Below are 11,312 nucleotides of genomic sequence, written 5' to 3'. Positions count from 1 at the left end.
GAACTTAAAAAATGGCAGATGGGTTTCCTTGCCTTATGTTTATGAATAAATGGGTTTGCTAATTTGGTCTTAGACTTAGTTTTGTCTTTGACACTACTAAAAAAAAAATTTAGGAGAATCTGATTGCTTTCTAAAGACATCAAAAAAGAAATTTATTTTATAGTAATACCTTGCACCCAACAGTACTACCAATATTACAATTCTCAACCTGAGAAATGAGAAGGTGTAATAGTTTGAATGAAATAAATTAAGTTCACCTATCCTTAAGCTTGCAAAGGTTAGGAGTTTCTGCAAAACATACACAGCATATGTATGAAATAGCAAAGGACTGAATCTAGATATAGTTAGCTTTTATTTTTTTAATGTTACTATTTTATTTGGTCACATTTGTTGATAAATCAAGGTACTTTAAATTTATAAATTTAACTAAGTAACTAAAACTGAAATACTCAGAAAATATTCATTTTGTTAACAGAGCAACTGGAAAAGATAAAATACCCACATGATTTTTCTTAATGATGATTCCCAATTTCCAGTTCAAAACATTCTTAAGGTATTTTAAGGGCTCTGGTTATCCCATTGTAGTCTAATGTGAAAAATGCCCCTAGAGTGGAATTCAGATTTATGTTTTAAATTATTTATTTATTTTAATTTACATTCAATCACTATATATCTTTACAGTGTACCACATTGCTTTTTCCAGCACGAATACGGTGAATGAAACTCTCCTACACTGTGGGTTGTTGGGATATAGCTAGCTTTATTCATAGGTTGCTTCTACTGCAATTGCCTTCTCTACCAATCTGTTATTGTGACTCCAACTCATATCTTTTTTTGAGAGAGAGATTTCTGCTATAGGGCGCATGTGCTCACCAGAGAGAGACAGAAAGCGAGAAATCACATCCTGGGGAGATGGCCATGCCATAATCCCTTCTCCTCTATTCTCCTCTTGGGATCTTGGGCACACATACACAAGCACACTGTGTGTGTTTTAAACCACCAGGTCTAAGACTTGGACTACGGTTAAGTATATGGAAGTCCAGAGATGTAAACATTATACCATCTGCTGATCCCTATATTTTTGAGTCTCATTAGAGTTTCTGCAATATTTGAAAATATTGATATCTCCCACAGTCTTGGAAATATTCTTAGATTGTTTCATTTTGTTTTTGCTATATGATATGTGTCTGTGTGTGTGTGTACGCACACACTCACTGGAGACAGAGACAGAGACAGAGACAGAGAGAGAAAGTGAGAAGTCAACTCACAAGGGGGATGATCATGCCACAGTTCCCACTCTTTTCTCCTCTCAAGAGTTTGGGCACACATGCCTGGCATGTTTTTCAAGCCTCTGAGTCTTAGACAGATCACCCAGTTGGTCATGTGGAATCCAGCTGCCTTAACCTCCATGCAATCTGCTGGCCCCATAAAATTTTTTTTTAATGTTATGTATCCTTTTGGGTTTTATACCAACTTTTTGGAAAAAATTATTGATACTTTTGTGTGTCTGGGTGTGTGTGTGTGTGTGGGGGGGTGTTCCTTGGCCATGACATTCTGTGGGTAAGTATAAAATGACAACCCGAAATTATAACTTGTACTAATCAATTAAGGAACTCTAGTTAGCCAAATCTATTCAAAGAAAGAAGGAATAAATTGTTTTATTCGAATAAAAATTCTGATGGTTATAGATAACAGATTCAGATGGGTCTAGTTGTTGAACTCCAAAAGGATCTTGTCATTTAAAGTCTATTACTACTCATTACTTAGTTTTTTTTTTTTCCTTCCTGAATGTTATCTTCATTCTCAGTATGTTATGCTTGTTGAGAAAGATGGCTACTGACACTTGTAAGCTTAAAATTTCCTATAATTTTTCACTTTCATATCAATCCTTGAAAAATAAAGTTTAGTCCTGCTGCTTGACCCATGTGCTCACCCATACTTTGATCAATCATTCAATACAGAACTGTGTTCAGGAGTTTCTTGATTGACCAACTAAATCAATCATTCTATTACTAGTTCTTTGGAAGGTAGGTAGTTGAGAGGAAAGAAAAAGAAAGAAAGCGCACAGTAGATAGAAAAAGCAAGTAACTCTTTTCAGCTGAAAGAGTAGGTATACGATCCATTAAACTCCTTTACTGCTAAGTATTCATTCACAGTTTTACTGTAGTTGTTTCTGAACTTTCCCTAACAAATTGTCCCTATCCCACGTAAAACCAAATATGCACCTTTATGTTTTTACTTTCCAGTGTGGGCAACTCAAAGACATCCAATCACTGCATCAAGCACCAAGGACAAGATTTGTAGATGTTATATATTTTTGTTATTTAGGAGTTTGATATAGCTTCTTGTTCTGCTGCTGCTTCTCTGAAGTGTTAAATTAAGTGACCATCTTGGGTTACCTACTAATGAAGAGTCAGGTGCCACATGGCCAACTGCAGTTTTAATCCTGGTCTCATTGATTTGAAAAACACATTGTCCAAGTGTGTGTGTGTGTGTGTGTGTGTGTGTGTGTGTGTGTGTACCCAATTTCCTTACAAAAAAGAAATGGAGGAGAAAGGGATTTTGGTATAACCATGCCCCAGAGTGTGTGTGTGTGGGGGGGTGCTTTCTCCCCTTTTTTCTCTGTCTCTCTCTCTCTGGTCAGCATATACATTCTCAAGCAATTAAGACTAAATAAGTTATATGGCTATCTGAAAAAATTTATATGTCATTGTACAAGAAATATAATTACTTGAAAAATACTACATTCAATTTTATGGGTGGAAAACTAAAATCAATTTATCTCTCTTGCCAAAAAAAATAATAATAAAGAAAGAAAAAAAAATCAAGTAATTCTAACTTTAACTGCAGCAAGTTCATCGTTAAGCCAATCTGTCTCTTCTCAGCTTCATTGTTTCTAAGAGGTTATTTTTCTCTAAGGCCGATAGTGCCATGGCTTTTAAGGAGAACTTTTTATAGCCTAAAAATTGTCTCAAAAGTTAGCTTTAATTCATCAGTTTGGTATCTAGTTGACAATGTACCTCCTTTAAGTTGAAGTTTCCTAGAATTTCTTTGAATTAGGAGTCCCAAATGTCTACCTTAACATCATGGCTCTTGTAATGAGTTCTTGGCCTTGTAGAGTCAGGAGGTGTGGCAGCAGGTGTCAGAGCTCAGTAGTCTCCAGGTAGCTCTGGCTCAGGGGAAGAGAACCGTAGCTAAGATTTGGCACAGAGTTTGCATCCCTGTAACACTGGGAGGTAATTATCACCTTTATCAGGAAGTTGCACTTTGTGGTCTGGTTTCGTCTCTAGCTAGGCTTCTTGTCTCTGCCTTTCTTTTTGCAAAGTTTATGTCTGAGCAGAGACTTTATTTTTTATTTTTTTAGAATTATATTATTATCTTTTAAATTTGCTATAGAGCACATGTGCTCACCAGAGAGGAGCAGAGATGGGAGGGAGTGAAAAAGCAAGTTGCCAGGTTCCAGACTAGAACTGAGGTTGCCCATGTGGAAGTTTAGCGTCTCAAGCACCGTGCCACCTGCCGGTCATGCAGAGAATGCTGTTCCTAAAAACTTTTTCTCTCTCTTTTTTTCTTTTTTTTTCAAGAGGTTTTTGCCTTACGGTGCATGTGCTCAATGAAGAGAAACAGAGATAGTGAGAGGGAAAGTGAAAAATCACCTCCTGCAGGGATGGCCAGCCCCAATCCTTTCTCCTTCATTCTCTTCCTGGGATCTTGGGCATGAACACATGCATCCAGTGTGATTTATTAAGCCACTGGGTTCAGGACCTGAAGCACATTCAGCCATGTGGGAGCCCAACATGACTGCTGTGCCATCCGCTGGCCCCATTTTACAAACCTTCAAAGGATATGATTATCTGAGGACTCCTTCCTTATATGCTATTTCCTACCACTACGAGCCTAACCAAGTAAGCCTTTTTAAAAATTATTTATAATTTTTTTAAAAATTTTTTTTAGAGGGAGATTTTTGCTATAGGGCAAATGTGTGCTCATCAGAGAGACAGACAGAAAGTGAGAAATCTCATCCCCCGGGGACTGGCACACCAGAATCCCTTCTCCTCTTGGGATTTTGGGCATGCATGCACATACACGCAGCAAGAGCTTTATGCCACTGGTTCCGGTCACCTACACGGGAGTCCAGCTCTTATATGCTATTTCCTACCACTACGAGCCTAACCAAGTAAGCCTTTTTAAAAATTATTTATAATTTTTTTAAAAATTTTTTTTAGAGGGAGATTTTTGCTATAGGGCAAATGTGTGCTCATCAGAGAGACAGACAGAAAGTGAGAAATCTCATCCCCCGGGGACTGGCATACCAGAATCCCTTCTCCTCTTGGGATTTTGGGCATGCATGCACACGTGCCTGGTGTGTTTTAAGCCACTGGGTCCAGGACGTGAACTGTGGTCGACTATGTGGGAGTCCAGTGACACAGCTATTATGCTAACTGCTGGTCCCAAAACTAAGGTTTTTTTGCACTGAGACTTACATCACATTTGTGGATGTCCACAACAAGTAGTCAACAAAATCCAACACCTTTATATTTTCTAGAAACTCATGTTCCAGTCTCAGTATGCTCATTCTCCCTTTAACAAGGTATTTTGTTGCACAGAATACAAACTGCCAACCTCTGAGAGAAGGGCTAGGTTATAATCCCCACACAGTGATCCCAGTGTGATTCAACCAATACTACAGTTTAAAAACTTTCACTTACAATATCTCTAAGGCTTAATATATATACATATACATACATGTATATATATTTGGAGAGGTTTTTGCTATAAGGTGCATGCGCTCACCAAAAAGACAGAGAGACAGAAAGTAAGAAATCACCCCCTGGAAGTGATGGCCATGCTTCAATCCCTTCTCCTCCATTCTCCTCTAGGAATCTTGGGCACGCACGCACATGCACCTGGCATGAGTTTAAGCCAACAGTTCCAGGACTCGAACTGTGGTCGACTACATGGGAGTCCAGTGATATAGCCATTACACCAACTGCTGGTCCCTAATGCTTCATAATTTTCTACTAATCATAATTCTTCTGAATGCAAATGACCAAAACTCAGAATAACTTCAGTTATATAGCATATATTTTTAAATTAAATGGCATCAAGTTGCATGGGTTTCACTCTTCTTGGTGTTTCCAGCAATATTTTTCTGTCTCTCATAAATCAGTTTTCTCACATGTTGGCTTTGTTTTCAAGTAGCTTTTTTGCACATGATGGAAGAGATAAGCAATTTTTCCATGGCAGATGCTGTTTCAGGCAAGAGAATAGTAAGGGACTGTTGACCTTGGGGCTGTGCAAAGTGGCAGAGCTCTGACTAGGCACTGAGAACTCAGCAGGATCAGAAAGAAAAACAAACAAACGAACAAAAATGATCAAAAGGGGCTTACATTCCAGGGAGGTAAGACACATAATGGTCAATGATTGTTCAGAATATGTAATCTCTCAACTGGTGATAGATTATTTGGAAAAAAAATTCTATGTAGAATAGAGAATATTCTTAGGGAGCATCAGGAATTACTTATTTCAGAGAAAACCTTAAATTCTAGTATGGAAAGACAAACTATAAATAAAAAAGTGGGTAATATACGTGTTCTTGTTCAGCTGATTATAGATTTAGTAGAAAAGAAGATTTAAATGTGTGTATAGAAGGGAAAATACTGAAATTTCCAGAGGTATTTCTGGAAAGAGAGATGATTTGTCTCAGGGTATACATCAATTTCTATACCTGCTCTGTGTCATGAACTGTGTCTCCAGACAGGGTATTCTCCTTATCTAATACCTGTTTCCAACGTGGAGAGGGCAGAGCTTTGACAGGTCATTCAAGAAAGAGAAGGGAAGGAGGTAGGCCGCTCCTGGAAGTAAAAGATAGATTTTGCTCTTGATTATATGGTTTGGAATTGCTCCTTATTATATGGTTTGTAATTCTGCCCAGAAAAAAAGGGTGGAAGTTGTATACCAACTACTCTTTATATTTTTTTGGAAAGGTTTTTGCTATGGGGCATGTGCATCGTCTGAAAGACAGAGAGAGACAGAGAGCAAGAAATCACCCCCCAGGGGAGATGGCCACACCATAATCCCTTCTCCTCCATTCTCCTCTCGGGATTTTGAGCCCATGCACACACGTGCCCAGCATGAGATTAAGCCACAGGATCCAGGACTTGAACTGTGGTTGACTACATGGAAGTCCAGTGAGGTAGCCATTAAGCCATCTGTTGGTCCCCCAGCTACTTTTTATTTATTTTATTTATTTTTTAAGAAGTTTTTGCCTTAGGGTGTGTGCGCTTGCCAGAGAGAGACAGGGACAGAGAGAAAGAAAGTGAGAAATCATTCCTCCTGCAGGGGAAATGGCCAAACTGAAGTCTCTTCTCATCCATTCTCCTCTCAGAATTTTAGTTACAAGGGGCCGTAGGTGGCAGGGTGGTTAATGGTGCTGGACTCTTCCACATGGCCGACCATGGTTCGAGTTCTGGACTTGGAGGCTTGTTTTCTCACTTTCTCTCTTGCTCTTTCTCTCTCTCTCACTCACTCATTCATTCATTCTATACCTCTCTGGTCAAACTAAATAAGTAAGTAAATGATGTTAAATAAAATAATTCTTAAAAAAAAAAAAAAAAAGGAATTTGGGGCAAACACCCATAGTTGCCTGGTGTGAACTGCGAGCCTTCAGGTCCAGAACTTAAACAGCAGTCAACCCTGTAGGAGTCCAGTGCCTTAACTACCACACCTCCAACGGCCCCTCCCATTGTATTTTTAAATAAAATTTAAATGATTTATCATAGCTTTATTTTTCTCTATTTCTACATCCTCCAAACTCAAACCTTCATACATGTGGTTTCCTCTATCTGTAACTTCTCTGTCCTGTTTTCTGTGAACCACAACTTTCCACTGTTCAGATCTAGATTTAAGAACCATTTCTTCAGAAAGTCCTCTGCCTACCACTATGACCTCAGCAACATCGTAGGTATTTCTTGACTGACATGTAGTATACATTTATTAAAGTTATGAATAATTACTTTTAGGTTCAAGTTCAAGCACTTGCTACTAAGGTCAGGGATAAAACCATCTCCCCAGATACAGAGAATAAATGGGTACAGAATCTGTAGAAAACTTAAGAGCAATAATAAACCAATAAAATACCTATGCTCTTTTGTTATTTTATCAGCAATTCTAATGTACTTCATCATTTTTATTTCCCCTTTCACTGCTTAAAAGACACATGCTCCTGTCAGACAAAGAGCAAGAGAGGGAGTCAGAGAGAAAGCAAGAAGGAAATCATCTCCCTCGGAGAATGATCATGCTGCAATCTCTTCCCCTCTGCTGCTTTTGAGATTTGGACACACACACACATAGGTACAAGGTGGCATGTCCAGGACTCAACCCACCATGTCCAGGACTCAAAAGACCCAGTCAGCCTGTCAGACCTGGTTGCCTCATCATCCATGCCACCAATTGGCCCAACTCTATACTACTTTGATGACAGAATTCTGCATGGGAAATTTTTCTGTAAATAATTGTGATTATCATTCAGAAATAGACTATGTGTGTGTGTGTACACACACACACTTAAAAAAATAAAATTCATGAAAGAAAGCACATGCATGTGATAAAGAGACAGACGGAGACAGTACCCTCAACGGGGTCTTCTCATGCAGCTTTCTCCTTCCCCTGGTTCTCCTACTCATTACTAGTCTTTAATCTGGGCCCATGCAGTTAGGGGTTCAGTCAATCCCCACGTGGCCTACAACATAGTTCAGTGCCCTGCCATCAAGTTAGACCTACTGTTGAGTTTTAATAATACACATGTAACACACAAACTATTAGTATGTATCATTAGTAATCAGTAATGTTATTAGTAATACTTCTGAGTAAACATTATGGTATGGTAGACTTACAATAAACACAGAGACGGTGGGTACAGAGTAACGGTGTATTAAATGCTTGAAAGCTCTTACTCGTTGCAAAATAAGGTATTTTTTTTCCTTAAAAGATATACTAATGTAATGAAGGATATTACTTGATTATACTTTTCTTTGAAGTTATAGAATTTGTTTAGTTTTTTTTATGTTAACATTAATTACTGGCTCTATTATACAGACAGGGTTTAAGACAGGAACATTCAGACTATTTCATTTATTTTGGGGTCACTATTAATCTGGTTCATTTAAGTTTATTATAACAAATAATTTTTGTCTATACAGGAGCTAGATGTTAAAAAACCTGCTTTGAATTTTGCTATTATTATACCTTGGGAACGGCATTTTTTTTTCCAACACGTTACCATCTATATAATGTAACTACTGAATAGTTTGCCTTCTTTCCAGAATTATTGTAGAAATAAATATGAGAATTCCTTGAAGTATATAAATGCTGTACTAATAAATGAGTTTAATTGACTTTGGAGGTCTTAACCTGCCCTGCATCAAACAGGCCACCGTTCCTTAACTGTGTGTCTCTCTGTGAGACTGAAAACACATGATTTACGGATCGTAATTTACTGATTGGGACATGTACATGTTAAACAGTTTATTCTAAGAGATTGTATTGTTAAATAAACTGAAAATACAGGTGAAGAATATTTTGTCAGTGCACCCTCTCCCTTTTGCCTCAACTAGCTTTGTAATAGGGTGATTTCGTCTAGCCATTTTTGTTTCAGTTTGTTTCTGGAAGATGCAAATAATGCCTTCTTCACACGGCTGTTTTTGAGATTTGGACACACACACCTATGCACCAGGAACATCTGTGCAGGCATATAAAGTATTGACATGAAACGACGATTCACCAATGATTCATAGGATTTTATTTCCAGCAACTCTGCCATCCTCATCAATATAATCCACAAAATGAACTACTTAAGTTGGTATGTTATAGGAAAATGTGGTTCCCAAAAACAGTGTTTGTCCATGCAAACCAAAGACGTAATAACCATTTCCACTTGAGAGAAACAAGAAGAAAAGCATACACTGATTGACAAATTCGTTCTCCTCCAGTATTATCATTAAATGACTTGTAGATGTATAGGATTTTATTTGTACATTAAGTGTCTGGGGCTAGCTGGTGGCAGGGTGATGAAGGTAGCTGGATCTCACATGGCTGACTAAGCAGTGAGAGTGTTACACCTGGCAGCTGGAAAAATACCCTGGGTGCATATATGTATGTGCTCAAAATCCCAAAAGGAGGGGGAAATGGAAGAAAAGAGATCACAGAGTGACCCCATGGGGAGTGCTTTTTCAGCCCCCCAACTTTCCAGTGAGCACAAACACCCTCTAGGAACATTTTCTAAAACATCTTTGGCTAATAAGAATTGTAAGCACCAATACAAATGTTTCTACATATAAAAATATTTAAATTGGAATATATATTATACCAGTTGCTTTTCAAGAATGAATAACATGAAATGCTTTCATTTTATAAGAAACCAAGATGAACTAAAATACAATATACAAGTCTGTAACCTTTGTTCTTCAGAATAAGGGAGAAATCTATAGTTTATTCAGAGATTACATTACATTACTTTTCAGCCTAGTGTAGTATGATAGAACATAAAACAAACATAGTGGTTTCTAGAAGATGGGTCTGTAAAATTAGTTTTAGGCTTCATGTAAATTTTGAAAGTATGTACAGAGAATCAAAAAGACTATGCTCAACTCCTGGACTTAAATATATGCATAAGCTCTCTGGAAATCAATGTTTGATTTTGTAAAATAGAAATAACCCTCTCTCCCAATTCCCTAGTGAGACTCTAAGCAAGTACAATATTTTAACACCTTTAGTAAGGTGAAGAGGGCGACAAAACTCTTGCTTTAATATTATCAGGCAAGATAATAAGGAAATTTGAACATCTCTAAATTTATGAAATAACATGACTTTTTTCCCCCTGAATTTCCCACTGAGATTATCATATAGAACAAAGATACCTAACCTGCAAATTTTAAATAGCAAAACTAGCCTTCACCCAACGTTTTCTTTTTGTCTCAGTAAGTGTCCTGAAGATGGATATTGTTATAACAACAGGATAAGCGATGAAAATTGGATGTGTTTCATGCATTTGGTGCTAACTGATTAATTTATCCCGCCCGGCTCTTGATCCACTCCCTCTAATAAAATGATGTACAATGCTTTGCAATACAGACAACCACATAAAAACACTATAGAATATCACAGCAGCACCTGCTATTATGAGTCAGAGAGCAGAGATAAAAGCTGTGGTAGCAGACTTCATAGAATCCAGCGTTTTGCATTTAGCCAGGATAGATGATAATGAAAGAAAAGAAGGAAAAGTTATGTTTTATATCATTATGACCATCACTCAGATTTTTAGGGGGGCAGGTATAAATCATGGAAGGCTGGACTGTTGCTGTACGTGGCAAGTGAATTATTCCAACATCTGAATCCTGAAACCCGGACTAGATCACAGAAATGCCCAAAAGGAGAAAAACTATTTTTAATTTAATGCATTTATGGTGATGTAGAGATTTTAAACAGAAAAACTTTACTTTTTAAAAGCACTCCTTTTCTTTGAGAAGATTATTGCTGTAGGGCACATGCGCTTGCTAGAAAGACAGAGAGAGACAGAGAGACAGAAAGCGAGAAATCACCCCTAGGGGGATGGTCACACCACACTCCCTTCTCTTCCATTCCCCTCTTGGGATTTGGGGCATGCACACACACACTCCCAGCCTGATTTTAAGCCACTGGGTCCGGGACTCGAACTGTGGTCGACTACATGGGAGTCCAGCAACACAGCCATTACGCCACCTGCTGGTCCCTAAAATCACTCTTTGTAATGTATGCTAGACCAGGCGAAGCATTTCATTGTGTATATTAGTAAAACTAGATGGGTTCCAGTTTTGCTAAAATAAATAAATTTATTTGAGAAGAAAAAGTGGTATGATAAAACTTAATGGGATTACTTACTTCAAAGTATAATCTGCTAACATTATTTAGATATATTCAACTTAATATTTAGCAACTATACTCAGCATGTGGTAATGTCTAGGCAATAATTCTCAAAAGTGTAAAGGTGATCTGGACCAGCAGGTGGCGTAGTGATTAAGGCGCTGGACTCCCACATGGCCTACCACAATTTGAGTCGCGGACCCACTGGCTTGAAATGCACACTGGGAATCACATGCTGGGTGTGTGTGTGTGTGTCTACCCAAAATCGAGAGAGGAGAATGGAAAAGAAGGGACTGCAGCATGGCCAGCCCCCAGTGAGGGGTGATTTCTCAATTTCCCCCTCTCCATCTCTCTGATAGGCTCTGTACCAAAAATCTATTTAAAAAAAAAGTGTAAAGATGATAAAGATCCTT

This window comes from Tupaia chinensis, unplaced genomic scaffold (assembly GCF_000334495.1).
Source record: "Tupaia chinensis unplaced genomic scaffold, TupChi_1.0 Scaffold000370_1, whole genome shotgun sequence".
NCBI lineage: Eukaryota > Metazoa > Chordata > Mammalia > Scandentia > Tupaiidae > Tupaia > Tupaia belangeri.
This window is presented reverse-complemented; position numbering follows the sequence as displayed.